Here is a 15,575-nt window from a genome sequence, read left to right as displayed (position 1 = left end):
ACCTCCGGCACAACCGCAACAACCATCAAAGGAAAAAGTAACGAATCACCTCTTCACTTGAGCTCGATGCGGCTCCATCGCCGATATGCAACTTTTTGAACCTCCAAAATAGTTTACCAAAGGAGAAGCTAGCCATTGCCTTTGAAAAAAACAGGCCAAGGTAGCACCCACCCCCCCTTCCCTGCCCCGCCCCCACTAAGATGTCGGAGGAGAAAACCATACTACCTCCCAAGCTTCGCGCCGGCGCTGGAAAAAACGCCAACGGTGGAGCCCGAGGACCCAAGTTCAACATAAGGATGTTGCCGCCGCCACATCATCCTAACTTGAATAGACCGGTTTCCAAATCCACCCCTTACTGTATGGCTGATCGCCTCGAAGGGGAAGGATTTATAGCTTCTTTATTCATCGTCGCCATTGCTATCGCCGAAGCCAAGATGTTGAATGACCCAAAAAATCTGAGCTACTAGGGCGGAAAACCAAAATCTACACGACCTACTCGCGCGGATCCGGCAACTCCCTCATCACCGACGACCGAGAGCTGCTGGAGGACGGCGGGGAAGGCTACTCGCCTGGCTGAGGTCGCTTTTCTTTCTTTCCTCTCGAAGAAAGAAAGCCCCTCAACTAGTTTGTTGACTTGCAGTTCATGCATGCTTCATGAGTGTACGTACCTCTTACTTTTTTCTTGAGGGGTACGCGCCTCTTACTTGGGCCATGCACCACGTACAACATGCGGTATGCCGCTCATGCATGCATGCATGCATGTTGAATTATTCGAGGATGGCATTACACCTGTACGGCTGTACGTCTATCTACATCTCATTTATTTCGCCTTCCTATATAAAGCATTTACGGATCCTGCATGCAACCTACAGCACGCATCCGCATCCAAACATGTACAAATTACTTCAAACAACAAATTACATGTACAAACAAGTTCACGCATCCGCATCCAAACATGTACAAACTACTTCAAACAATAAATTACATGAATTTTTACCACACACAAGAAAAAACAAATTCTGTTGAGGTGGTACACCTTACTTTTCTTTGCGGTCGCCTCCCACGCGTCTGGGATGGGACGGAAGTTCACTATATATACTCCCGAAAATAATTACCATGTGCTTTTCCCGCTCCAATCATGTACTCCTTCGTCCAGAAATAAGTGTCTAAAACTTTTAATGAGATGAGGCAAAACTTTCGCCTTCATTTCAAAAAAAGAAAAGAAATAAGTGTCTAAAACCACGACACTTATTTCTGGATGAAGGGAGTATATACTTGGTATTCTTCATTTCTTGTTATTACTAGGCAACACTCATGCCAGATTGACCCTAACAAAGTTGATAGTTCTTAATCAAGGAGCAAAAGGAAAAACATGGAAAAGAAAACAGATAAAAAAATCAAGAGGTAAACAGATTATCCATGAAGTTACTCCAGATTATTAGGATGTTTTAAAATGCCTGGCATTTTGAAATACTCGGTTGGAACCATGGGAATGGTTCAAACTAAAAATGTTTCACTTTTTATATTTCATGTTTTAGTTCTTTGATAGTTCAATAACTTTCTATGGCACAATCGATTATTCTAAATTTCACGTTTCTTCTAAATTTGTTGTTTTTAATGTATGTTTGATTAAAAAATGTGTTTTAGAATAAATTTCTATGGCTAGTAAATCCAATTTGTCATATAGTTTACGGATTTCCCCCTAATTTTCCTTCTTACTTTAGTATTCAGATAAACTTCCTCCACCTTCCCATTTCCTTGATTACGTAGCCACCACGCACGTGAAACCGCACGTCATTGATCCACCGACCAAACTGTTGAGGACAATTACGTCGGATGCCTCTCAGCAATATGTTAGTCGCACTAGGTAATTGGGAGTGAGACGCCATCACATGTCACCACATAGACACAAGACACGAGTTTAACCTAGCTTCAACCCTTTCGGCGGATAATAGCCCTAGTCCTGCTTATATCAGGTTGATCTCGAAATAGGGCACAATAGATCTTCGCCCTCCTCCATGGTGCCGGACTCAAACGACTTTATAATATGCAAATTATGAAGGCAGCCTCACCTCATCGCAAGGTACTCTTGGTCATCCACAAACAAGACTCCTTAGTTTGGTAGGGATACAACTCTTTTTTTTAGGAAAACTTGGGTACGTGGTACGCCTTATGAAGTCAGTTGCGTATGTATATATGAGTCCCATGAGCCATTGTGTTTGTGAGCTCGTACGGACTGTGATACGATACACATGGCACACAGATAATAAGATTACTTGACAAAAGGACCAACTAAGCAGTTTTGACATCATAAGAGACCAATAGTTTTCGGTATTGTGCACCAAATAATGTTTTTGGCAATGGGAATGATAAACATGCATGGTCTTCTTCCTATTATCTACCATTTGACAAGTTCCCCTCTTGTCAGTTTAAAAATCTTGAAATTATCATAGCAACAAAAACACAACTACATGATTACCGTACTCATGCAACTCCCTAAGCGAGTGCCTTATCTCTAGCCTACTTAGCCACTCCCTTCTTTCATAAATATAACCGTTTTTAGTTTTACTTGAGCCGTAGGTACGTAGTACGTGCTGTGTCATGCATGCATGTATTAATTGGAGCATGGACAAATGATAGTTCCAATATGCCTCTTATGTTTGTATTTTTTTCAGATTGTGCTATATAAAATGGCTAGGTTTTGGAAGAGAGAGAAGGTGAGAGGTCAAGCGAGGAGGAGGATCATGGCGTTTGGATGGGGGGTGGACGGTTTGGGAGGCTCATGCCACGTCTCAACTGCGACAAATTAGACAAGGGATGGTACCACAGGGACGGGACGGATTTGGAAGCTCCATTTAAGAGTTTGGTATATTCGGCCAAAAGATAGCTTGAAATAGGAGTATTCAAATAAATCAAAAAAGTTAAAAGATCGAGTTTGGTGTATTCGGCTTAGAGGCAACAAAATTCATACATTGTGGATGCTCGAGCTCTCTTACTTTATTGATCTTGGGCTCTACTCGAGCTTGACCTGCTGACGTCGGTCGCCCTCGGTTCCTTCCGTTGCATCGGCATCGAATCGGCGGCGCGAGTTTGCGCTTCAAGATTAACTTGCGAACTACGTACATGATGGCAAGTCCAGCCCCTCGATCCTTCATTAGCTAGTTATTAATCTAAGCTGAAGTTCACGTTGAAGCATTTCAAGAACTTTGAAGATTAAATTGTGAACTAGCTACTAGTACTATATATGCATACATACATTATGTAATAATAAGTCTAAGTTAAATAGATAGAAGCTACTCCCTCCGTCCCGTAATATAAGAGTGTTTTTAACTACATTAATGTCAAAAATGCTCTTATATTGTGGGACGGAGGGAGTAATAAAGAACAGAAGATTTGGCGAGCGCAAAGGTTCGGCCATCGATCGCCGGCCGCGCGCGCCTCCGACGATCCGTGCCAAGTAGGATCCGCGCCGGCGTGTGAAAATCCCGCCAAAACCAACCGCCCAACCAACCGACTCCGCTCCGCGCCGGCACATCAAAACCCCGCCCCTCTCTCCCTCTCTCTCTCGCTGCGCACCGCACCTCACCCCTCTCGCTCGAGCTCTCCCCCTGCCCGGCCTTCCCCTCCTCTCCACCACGCGCCAGGCACCGCCCGCCGCCCGCCATGAGCGCCTTCACCCGCCTCCTCGCCGGCGCTGCGCGCGTCCCGGCGCGCGTCCGCACGGCCACCACCGCGGCTCTCCGCACCGCCGCCACCCGCGCATCCGTCCTACTCCGCGCCCCCGGCTCGTCTCGGCCCCGGTTCCGCGACGGGTCGCCGCGTTGGAGGGCGACCGTGCGTCCTGCCGTGGACCAGTTCCTCCACGGGCTTCCGGGTCCGGCCGACCACTTCCGCCGGACCCGCGACTCCCTCGCCGAGCTCCGCTGGAGCCTGCCCTCCACCGACTCCATCCGCCCCGCCCTCCGGGACCTCGTCCAGGCGGTTCCGCGCCCGGGAGCTGGAGCGCTCCTCGGAGGCCGTGGGCGTGACGCCGAGGAGGCCCTCCGCCGCCGCCCCGTCGGGCTGCTCGAGCGGCTCCGCCTCCGCCGCCGCGGCACCGAGCGCCGCCCTCGCGCGGCGCACCCCTTCGAGCCCCACGGCGACGACGTCCTCGTCGACGACCTGCGCGACGACGACGACGACCGCATGGCCGCGACGCTTCACGCCGCTCTCCGCCGCCTCTCCTCGACGAGGCTGTGGAAGTCATTTTGGGACGCTTTCCTCGACTACGACCGCCTCAAGAGGTGGCTACGCCGGGTCAGGGTCTGGCGCCAGCGCAAGGGCAAGGCCCCTGGCCAGCGGCCGCGGAGGCTTCCGCTCCGCCCTGCCCGCCCCCGCTCGACGCCGCGCCAGCTCCCGTCCTCGTCCTCGGCTCTGAGGTGAGGAATCCCTCTCTCCCATCTCAATCTCCTCCCTGGTTGGATCTCGGATTTGGAGTGTGGACTCAAGGAGTTCTCGCTCGCTGCTGCCGTGTTGTGCGTGCAGGGGCACGACGATGGTCCACAGCGTGGAGCGACTGGAGTGGATCCTCCTCGCCAATGTGGCGGCGGTGGCGCAGCATGGTGACGAGGTCCAGGTCAGCCTCTCCGCGGAGACCCCTCCAAGGCCGAGCGTCCTCACCGTGTCGGCGGCCATCAGCGGCCCCTTCACCACCGTGGAGGAGGCGTATCCTTTCGTGGCCGCGGTGGCCGACAGTCTCCTCCTCCTGCGCGCGCGCTCGGAGGACGGCGTCACCGCCCCCTACTACGTCCTCAACATGCTCTCCGGTACATGGACTCGCCTCCCCCTCCCCGCGGGTGCACCCCTCATCCCCGGCTGCGTGGGCATCCTGTCCCACGCCGCCGCGGACTACATCGTCGTCGCCTTCGAGCCGCGAGCACCAGCGGAGGCCACCCTCCACTTCTTCGACAGTCAGAGTGGCTCATGGAGTGCGGTGGACGTGGAGGTGGAGGGCGGCGGCGGCGACAAGGAGTGGTCCGGCCAGGGTGTGTTCTCGCACGGCGGGCGGGTCGTATGGGTGGACCTCGCCCGCGGCTTCCTCTGCTTGGACGTGCTCGGAGAGGTGCCCGGCATCACCTTCGTACCGCTGCCCACGGGGAGGGAGGTTCCAGCGGGCACCGCCGGGCTGGAGAGCCTCCGGTGCGCCGCCTTGTGCGAGGGGGTGCTTCGGTACGCCCAGGTGGTGACCCTGGATGCGCTCAACCTCTCCGTCCTCCTCCTTGAGCTCTGGAGCTACGAGGAGGAGGAGCGGACCTGGCTGCGGGACCGAGCCGTGGCGCTTGAGGAGCTGTGGGACGCCAGAGAGCTGCCTCCGGGGGAGGTGCCGCGCTTGGCGCTGATCCATCCGCGCCGGCACGTGGACATCATATACGTGACGATCGGATCCATCGTCTACGCCGCCGACCTCCGCCACCGCTGTGTCGTCGCCCACGCCCCCCTGGACGACATTCACGCTCCCCCGCCGCAGCTTATGTCCTCGCACTTTATGCGCGCTTGGATGCCATCTGCAGCATGAGGATCGCCTCCGATCGTCTATTGTGTAGGACCGAACTGTGCTATTTTTCTATTGTTCCTCTAGCTTTGAACTACAGTAGCTTTGATCGACTGTTGATTGATTGGAAAATACAGTAAAAATTAGACAATCATCGCCTGCTGCTCTTAGGCTCGTAGCGTTAATGCTTTTGGGTAGTGAATGCATCGAATTGGAACTGATCTTTTCATTTGCCTCTGCATGAATTAACTTTCTTGTTGTTTCTCCTCGATGGGTTTGGTTCATAGTTACACCGGATCTCACCTCGACTTTCAGAGCGCAAGCAATTGACAAGTTAGCAGCTAGCTAGTGAACCAACAACTAGAAGAATTTGCCTCGTGGATTGAGTATCTTCTCCACGGAAAAACTTCACGTACGTGTTCCCACCACAGCTACCATGCATGTCGCAACAACAACAATCCCCTTAAAACTCACCTGACCAAGCACGAAAAAACCTCCTCTTCCTCCCGTAAGCTCTCCGACGACTTGATGTAGAGGGATGGTTGTGCAGTGGTGGAAGCATCACATGTAGCTGCTAGTATCGCGGAAAAGTGATGGTGACAACACTTGAGTGACTTCGATGGTGGTGCTACTCGAGCACCCGGCCTGGAGCTCCGGGGTGAAAGCCTAGGTCTGATCCGAAACGGTTATACCGAGCAACGACGATGTTTTTTTTTTACGTTGTTAACTTGTTGAAGGCATTGCTTGGATATGCTCAGATTGATTCTTTCTTCAGGGTGAAAACCTAGATTCCAGCCTTAGCGGTTGGATCTGGTGATGGCGACGCTTGAGTTTCGCTCCCTTTCTGAAGGCGTTGATGTTGAAGAACCTCGTCGTCCGTGTGGTGTCATGAGAAGATTGGTGCGGATATGGTCATTGTTGTAGTTTGCCGATCATGAATTTGATCGCTTGGGTTTTTCGTTTTCACTCGCTTACGCACAACTTTGGTCTTATATGACTTTGCTTTTTGCCGGCGTGTGTGCATGCATTGTGGTTGGCTGTGTGCATCCTAACTATGCAGAGGCCGGATGTGTGCTCTTTCTATTTGTATCCTCTTAATGCTTCACTTTGAGCAAATAAAAATCACCCTTTGTAAAAAAAAGCTGAAGGGCATTCAAACATCATATGTCTTATAGTATACAGACTAGTTTTAAAAACTGCACATTAAGATTCAATCGCATTTTAACACACATAGGGCTGAGATTAAACTACACACTAGATAAATAGAGCATTATAACAAGTAAGTTGTGCACTTACAGCTATGTTCTATCAAAGGCGTTGTATTGTTGTAGTTTTTTTCCCAAGGAATATTCAAGGTTTAAATATTGAACCACAAAGAGCAACGATGTTCGAGGTTATGCAAAGTCTCGTGCTAACTACCAACTATATAAATAAATATGACGTGCATGTTTAATCTATTTGAATTCATGCAAAAATAAGCCAAGCAAACTAAATCTATTCTAGTGTTCGAGCTAACAATGAGAAACATGATATCAGGTTTATCACTAGCAAACATCAAAACATTCTAGTGAACAATAGGTAACGACTAGCCATTACACTTACATGTGGCGCATTTGCAAGGGTGCTCTATATATCACCGCGCTGAACTATATCTTCTCCCACTTTACACGCACGATAACGATGGGTCAGCAAAGTAGTCTTACTACCATGGTTACAAGGGGACGAGGATTTAGGGCACACAAGTTTGGGGGCCGCCGATCTATACCAAGATTCACGACATTGGTTATGTATACACATAATTCCAATTTCATTTATGTATGTAATTCATTCGAATATCAAGCCGATATACATGTCGGTGTGGGGTCTGATACCTGTTCGTATGGGCCTTAAAAACAGAAAACGGGAAGATATGAATAAATATAAAACGGAAAAACGATTCATTAAGTCATTGTTGTGTTCTTCTTCTTAGTTCTTGCTTCTTTTTATCTTTCCGTTCCTCGTAAAATAACATCCATAGTTAAGCGTACTTTAAATCAGTTATTGAAGGGCTCGAAGATAAGAACACCCGCGATAGTATATATTGGTAGGAAAATGCACATATTTGTTTGTGGAGGTTGGTTTTCTTATCTAAAGGGAAGAGATCATCTTCTTTTTTCAAAGATTGAAGGGCTTCAATCATATGAAGGCCCGCACAAATAGGATGCTGCAAAATGGTACAAACTTGTTTGAAAAGGTTTGTTTTGTTATCCAGTCTTCTATAGCTGGGAAATATCATTGTTGATGTTCGCCCTTCTTTCTTTTTTATTTTTTATCCTAGAACAACTTTTCTGTTTGACATATGGAGTAGGGTGATCAGGATCTTACAATCCAGCTGCAATAAGTGGCACTACATATAACAAGTTGTAGTTATTAAAATTTTATTTTCTGACGGTTGATGGAGAAGCTACAAGTAATGGAACTTAAGAATAACCTTGAAATAATTAGTATACTTGCATAATTAATCATATTGAAATTGCTGAAAGTATGCCCTAGAGGCAATAATATTGTATTATTATATTTCCGTGTTCATGATTAAGAGTTTATATTCTATGCTATAACTGCTATGAACCTGGAATAAGTGATTCAGTGGAAAACTCATATGCACATGAAGAATGATAAACAGCAAAAGAAGATTCCTAGTCACGCCTCTAAACTAGCTCAAGTGTTGTTCGTGATCATGTTTTCCGGATCTTGAGATATCGTTAAGTGTAACAATAGTCTCAAAACAACATTGAGCGTATGACGTTAGAAGAACAATCAAATTGAATCGACCCAAACTTGTTTGTTATACTTTGACATAATATTGTCATAAGTCAATTGTTATAACACAGAGTGTTAACATCTGTTTTAGTTCCTTAGATATTGAGAGTACCATAGTTTATTCATACCGTACGATGAGATTTGGGTTGCTCAAACATCATCTATAACACGGTAATCATAACGACAACTTACAGGTTCATCGGAAAGTTTGACAAGGAACACAATAGCTTGGGAGTGGAATTTGCTCCTCCGATGACGGAGAGATATTTTAAGGGCCCTCTCGGTGTGACATCGTCCATCATCGTATGGCTAGACATAGGTGACAACGTCACGGGGATGCCGAAACACATCTATGAGAAAGAAGAACAAAACCGGTAACGAGGAGACCGGTATAGTGAGCATGTGCATGACTGAAGAGGATACCGATATATCTCACTTCAGGTGGTATCTTCTCAAAAGCTTATCTGCCAGATGAAAACAAGTTCATAGTAACAGGTGGCCGTTGAGCTCCTAGTTTGACTGTTGGTGCCAGACTACAATGGAAGAATGCCCATAATACTGAAATGAAGAATAATACCTCACTAATAAGAAATAGAGCAACACCCATTGTGCTTCCTTTCTTTTACTAGAGAGAGTAGTCCAAGCCTCTAAATATCTTGAGGGCTTTGTGTTGGATCTGATGGTTGAGCCTTTGTTCTTTGCGAGCCTTGCCTTTCTCTTTTTTGCTCTGCTGTGATCAAACCCCAAACATCAAACAGTTCAATAACAAGTGAATAATTCATAAGCATTTCCTGACTTCTACCAATATTACCAATTCTTTGACATTCATCACAAGAAAGGACAAACTTACGTGCATCTTCGAATAGAGTAGGCCAATGAAAACTAGACTATAATACCTTTATGTGTAGTTCTGTCTCTTGCATGGTGTCCTCCGTATGCCTCAGAATGACACTTCCGTAGGATTTGTCCATGTTCATGCTCAGGTTCACAAAGTCTAATAACAACATCAACTCCTTTATATAAATGTGGGTCATCCCAAGAGTAATGTCTTAAATCAAAGAAGAACCAATTTTTTTGTTGGTATGTGTAACTAGGTGGTATATATTTAGCAACAATATAATTAGCATAGTCTGCATACAAAGGATTACTGCGAGAAGTAGAAGCATTTATAACAAGTAATTGATCATCAGGAAAACTATCATCAATAGGTAGTGGGTCATCAAGAACGTTTTCGACAAATTACCTGCTAGAGGATTCTCAGCTCCCTTTCTATCAACAATATGCAAGTCAAATTCTTGTAGTAAAAGAACCCACCTAATCAGTCTAGGTTTAGCATCTTTCTATTTCATAAGATATTTAATAGAAGCATGATCAGTGCGAATAGCAACTTTAGAATCAACAATATAAGGTTAGAATCTATCTAGAGACTGCTAAAAACTGTTTCTCAGTTGTAGCATAATTCTTTTGAGATCTATCTAGAGACTTACTAGCATAATGAATAACATTCAATTTCTTATCAACTCTTTGACCTAGAACAACATCAATAGCATAATCACTAGCATCACACATTCTTTCAAAGGGTAGGTTCCATTCAGGTGGTTGAACAATCGGTGCAAAATTTAAGGCTTTCTTAAGTATCTTAAAGGCTTATACACAATCATCATAAAAACACTATCAAGATGCCCATGCATTGCACGGAACATCACGATGCATTTGTATGAGTAGTTTATCTTGTGGGAAAAAGGATGAATGAGGGAAGGCCTTATTTGCAAATGTGGAGAGGGGTGTGGGTATCCTTTTGCAAAATTGCCATAGTTTCCTTCCTATCCGTCGGATATAAATCGGATGGCCTATACTGCAGGATGGCAGGCACACCATCATCACCAACTCTGTTTTTTATAAGAGTAGAGAAATGGAGCATCTTTTTGCAAAAGATTAGTAAGAGGCCTAGAAATTTTATAGAAGTCTTTAATGAACCACCTATAGAAACCAGCACGACCAAGGAAACTTCTTATACCTTTGATATCTTTAGGACATGTCATTTTCTCAATTGCATCAACTTTAGCTTTATCTAGCTCAATACATCTCTCAGAATTCTATGCCCAAGGACTATACCTTCATTCACCATAAAGTGGCATTTCTCCCAATTCAAGACAATATTAGTCTCTTCACATCTCCGCAAAACTCGATCAAGGTTGCTTAGGGAACCATCAAAAGAGGTCACGTAAACGGAAAAATCATCCATGAATACCTCAACTATATTTTCACAAAAGTAAGAGAATATAACAGTCATACATCTTTGAAAGGTAGGAGGTGCATTACATAAACTAAAAGACATACGTCTATAAGCATCAGTTCCAAAAGGACATGTAAAGGTGGTTTTCCATCTCTAAAGCAAAAGTGTGTATGCTTAGATAATCTTTCTAACATTTGAACAATAAAATGCAGAGGTTAATGATCTTTTCTAGTGGCTTTATTTAATTTCGTAAAATCAATTACCATCCTATAAGATGTTACAATTCTTTGCGGGATAAGTTCATCTTTATCATTAGGAACAACAGTAATGCCTCCTTTTTAAGGACACAATGAACATGACTTACCCAACAACTATTAGCTATAGGATAAATTATACCTGCTTCGAGAATCCTTAATATTCATGTTCTTACCACATCCTTCATATTAGGATTCAGACGGTGTTGATGATCAACAACTCGTTGAGCATCGGGCTCCATATTAATCTTGTGTTGACATAAAGTGGGATTAAAGCCCTTAAGATCATTAAGAGTATATCCAATTGTAGCACGGTGCTTCCTCATAGTTTAAAGTAATCTCTTTTCTTCATGCTCTGAAAGGTTAGGATTGGTAATAACATGATATATATTCTTTTCATCAAGATAAGCATATTTCAGTGTACGAGGCAATTTCTTTAACTCAAACATAGGGTCACTCTTAGGTGGGAGAGGATCTGCCAGAGTTTCACCAGGCAAATTATGCTTAAGGATAGGTGTTTGTTTAAATAATATCTCATCTATTTAATTTCTATCATTCATATGCATATCATCATATCATTTTCATGGTCTAGCAAACACTGTTCTAATGGATCAATAGGAGGTATGAAAATAGAAGCAAATTTCATCTTTACTAGACAATTCTTTCTCATGAGGTTGTTTACTAAACTTGGGTAAACTAAACTCATGAGATACATGATATGTCTCCGTCGTATCTATATTTTTTTATTGTTCCATGCCAATATTTTCTACAACTTTTACATACTTTTGGCAACAATTTATATGATTTTCTTGGACTAACATATTGATCTAGTGCCCAGTGCCAGTTCCTGTTTGTTGCATGTTTTTTGTTTCGCCGAAATCCATACCAAACGGAGTCCAAACACGATAAAAACTTATGGAGATTTTTTTGGAATATATGTGAATTTTGGGAAGTGGAATCAACGTGAGACGAGGCCTGAGGCGGCGACAAGGCAGGGGGCGCGCCCCAGGGGGTAGGGCGCGCCCTGGGCCCTTGTGGCCACCCCGTAAGGCAGTTGGTGCCCTTCTTCGGCTGCAAGAAAGCTAATATCCGGATAAAAATCATGTTAAAATTTCAGCCCAATCGGAGTTATGGATCTCCGGGAATTTAAGAAACGGTGAAACGCCAGAATCTGCGAGTGCAGAAACAGAAGGAAACAGAGAGAGAGATCCAATCTCGGAGGGGCTCCCGCCCCTCCGCCGCCATGGAGGCCATGGACCATAGGGGAAACCCTTCTCCCATCTAGGGGGAAGGTCAAGGAAGAAGAAGGAGGGGGGGGGGGCGCTCTTCCCTCTCTCCCGGTGGCGCCGGAACGCCGCCGGGGCCATCATCGTGACAACGATCTACACCAACAACTTCGTGCCGTCACCACCAACTCTCTCCCCCTCTATGCAGCAGTGTAACACCTCTTCTCCCCGCTGTAATCTGTACTTAAACATGGTTCTCAAAGCTATATATTATTTCCCAATGATGTATGGCTATCCTATGATGTTTGAGTAGATCCGTTTTGTCCTATGGGTTGATTGATGATCGTGATTGGTTTGAGTTGCATGTTTTATTATTGGTGCTGTCCTATGGTGCTCCCCGTGTCGCGCAAGCGTGAGGGATCCCCGCTGTAGGGCTTGCAATATGTTCATGATTTGCTTATGGTGGGTGGCGTGAGTGACAGAAGCACATACACGAGTAGGTAGGTTGTTTGCGTACGGGAGTAAAGAGGACTTGATACCTTATAATGCTATGGCTGGGTTTTACCTTAATGATCTTTAGTAGTTACAGATGTTTGCTAGAGTTCCAATCATAAGTGCATATGATCCAAGAAGAGAAAGTATGTTAGCTTATGCCTCTCCCTCATATAAAATTGCAATAACGATTACCGGTCTAGTTATCGATTGCCTAGGGACAAATAACTTTGTTGTGACAAAAAGCTCTCTACTAAAACTAACTTAGTTGTTTCTTTATCTAAACAGCCCCTAGTTTTTATTTACGTGCTCTTTTTTATCTTGCAAACATATCCAATCACACCTACAAAGTACTTCTAGTTTCATACTTGTATTAGGTAAAGCAAACATAAAGCATGCATAGAGTTGTATTGGTGGTCGATAGAACTTGAGGGAATATTTGTTCTACCTTTAGCTACTCGTTGGGTTCGACACTCTTACTTATTGAAAGAGGCTACAACTGATCCCCTATACTTGTGGGTTATCAAGACCTTTTTCTAGCGCCGTTGCTGGGGAGCAATAGCGCGGGGTGAATATTCTCGTGTGTGTGCTTGTTTGCTTTATCACTAAGTAATTTTTTTTGCTGTTCTAAGTTGTTCTCTATATTTAGTTATGGATATGGAACATGAAATAAAAAAATTAGGTTTACTTGCTACTCATGGAGATGGGGAACCTCCTAAAAGCCTCGATGCTCATTATGTGAAGATATTATGTGCTACTTTAATAATCCTGAGAAAACCCCATTCAGTTATATAATGGGAGACATGTTGGATCAACGTGAATACTTTAGGGATTATCGCTTGACTCAAAAAGGGAAACTGTTATGGGATCAAATTCATATGTTGCATTGGTATGCTCGGAATTTATGCTTGAGATATGATTATATTTGTTGCTCTAGGATGAAGGCTCCACACCTTCCCTTTTAATGTAAATTTAATGATAATGAAACCTTGGCTTCTTATGCTAATGGTATATATGATTACTATGATGTGGAATGAATAGAAGAACTCGTTGCTTTTAAGGGTGCTTATGAAATTGAATCTTTGTTTGAAAAGTATGAAGCTTTTGATGATGATGTTTATAGGCCTGAAAATTCTTCTATACTTAAATATTGCTATGAGAATTATGAATATAATGCCGATATTGATGCGTTTATTGAGAAAGTCTCCGTTGTCCAAGAAGAGACTAATATTTTGCAGGAAATAATGGAAGAAGAAATTGATGACACTGTGATCTCATTAGATGAAAAAGATGACGAGGAGAGCGAAGAACAAAAGGAGGAAGAGCGGATTAGCTACCCGTGCCCACCTTCTAATGAGAGTAACTCTTCAAATCATACATTGCTTGATTTCCCTTCGTGCTTATCGAAGGATGAATGCTATGATCCCTTGGATTCGTTTGAAATGTTCCTTTTTGATGAAATTGATGCTTGCTATGCTTGTGGCCATGATGCCAATATGAGTGATGCTTATGAACTTGCTATAGTTCCTTATGTTATGAAAGAAATTGTTGCTATTGCACCCACACATGATAGTCCTCTTATCTCACTACAAAAAAAAATACACTTCCGTGATGATACGTGTTTGTCACAGTAGGTCGCGTTTTCTGTCATGCATGTACATCCATGACAAATTTATGACAGAATCAAGATAGTCATACCTGTGCTGTCGTAGAAGTGTTCCATGACATTGCCAAAATTATCATCATGGAAGTGTCCACTTCCATGACGATAAATCGCGTGTCACAGAAGTGCTTTCGTCAAGGGTGACCGACACATGGCATCCACCGTAACGGAACGCCATTAAGCTATCGGGTCAGATTTTGGATCCGATAACCCGTTAACATCCACGACCAATGCCGATTTTCCACGTGTAAAATTCTCATTGGCTGACGGATCCACGCGTCAGCTCCACGTTGGCACAAGTGTCACTTATCCAACGGTCGAGATGGGCCTATGATATGTTGACACATGGACCGGCCCAAAAGTGGCCCACAAAGTTTAAATGGGCCGACCCAACCGAAGGCCCATAAGATTTAGCGGACCATAATGGGCCGGCCCAGCTAAAGGCCCACAAAATTTAGCGGACCATAATGGGCCAGCCCAGCTAAAGGCCCACACGATTTTGCAGACCATAATGGGCCGGCCCAGCTAAAGGCCCACAAGATTTTGCGGACCACAATGGGCCGGCCCAGCTAAAGGCCCACAAGATTCTGTAGACCATAATGGGCCGGCCCAGCTAAAGGCCCAACATTCTCTGTCAAATCGGCCCGTCAACGGCCTGTCCTAAACTTTTCATCAACGCGGCCCATGGTCACTTCTGGCCCGTTAACAGTCCGCTAAGTAATTGGGCCGAATTACGGCCCGATGTATTTCCGGCCTGTTAAAGGTCCGGCTTCATTTGGGCCCATTTACAGGCATCAAAACTTTCAGCCCATAAACGGCCGTGAAGGATTTGGGTCATATTCGGCCATGTCTGACATTCGGCCTGTTAGAGGCCCACTATAGCTTTGGGCCACTTTTGGCCTGTTGTCATTTTCGGCCTGTTAACGCCGGACGTAAACCATGGGCCATATGTGGCCCAACGTCATATCGGGCCCATTAACGGCCCATATAAAAATGACGATAATCTAGCCCGACCGAAGTTCCGGCCTGTTAAAGGCCCGTGTATTAGGTCAGCGCATTTATGACCTGTCTGAATTTCGGCCTGTCAAAGATCCGCATCGTAAATGGGCCACCATTTCGGCCTGCTAAGTCCAGTGGGTTATTTGGCGCAATCAGGGCCCAATCTCACTTTCGGTCTATTAAAGGCCCATGTTTTTTATGGGCTCGAGATATTTACACCTGTAAACGGCCTATTTTTACTGAGGGCCCAAATTATGGTTAGGTCTGTTAAAGGCCCACTATGGGCACATGCCTACCAGAAAAATATGAAAGCTTATGCTGATTTAGGCCCAGATATTTTTAGTGGGCTACATGCCAATTTCGGCCCGTAATCGTT

The sequence above is a fragment of the Aegilops tauschii genome, chromosome 5, assembly GCF_002575655.3.
Source record: "Aegilops tauschii subsp. strangulata cultivar AL8/78 chromosome 5, Aet v6.0, whole genome shotgun sequence".
Classification (NCBI taxonomy): Eukaryota; Viridiplantae; Streptophyta; class Magnoliopsida; order Poales; family Poaceae; genus Aegilops; species Aegilops tauschii.
The sequence above is the reverse complement of the archived record's forward strand: the minus strand, read 5'-3'. Positions refer to the sequence as shown.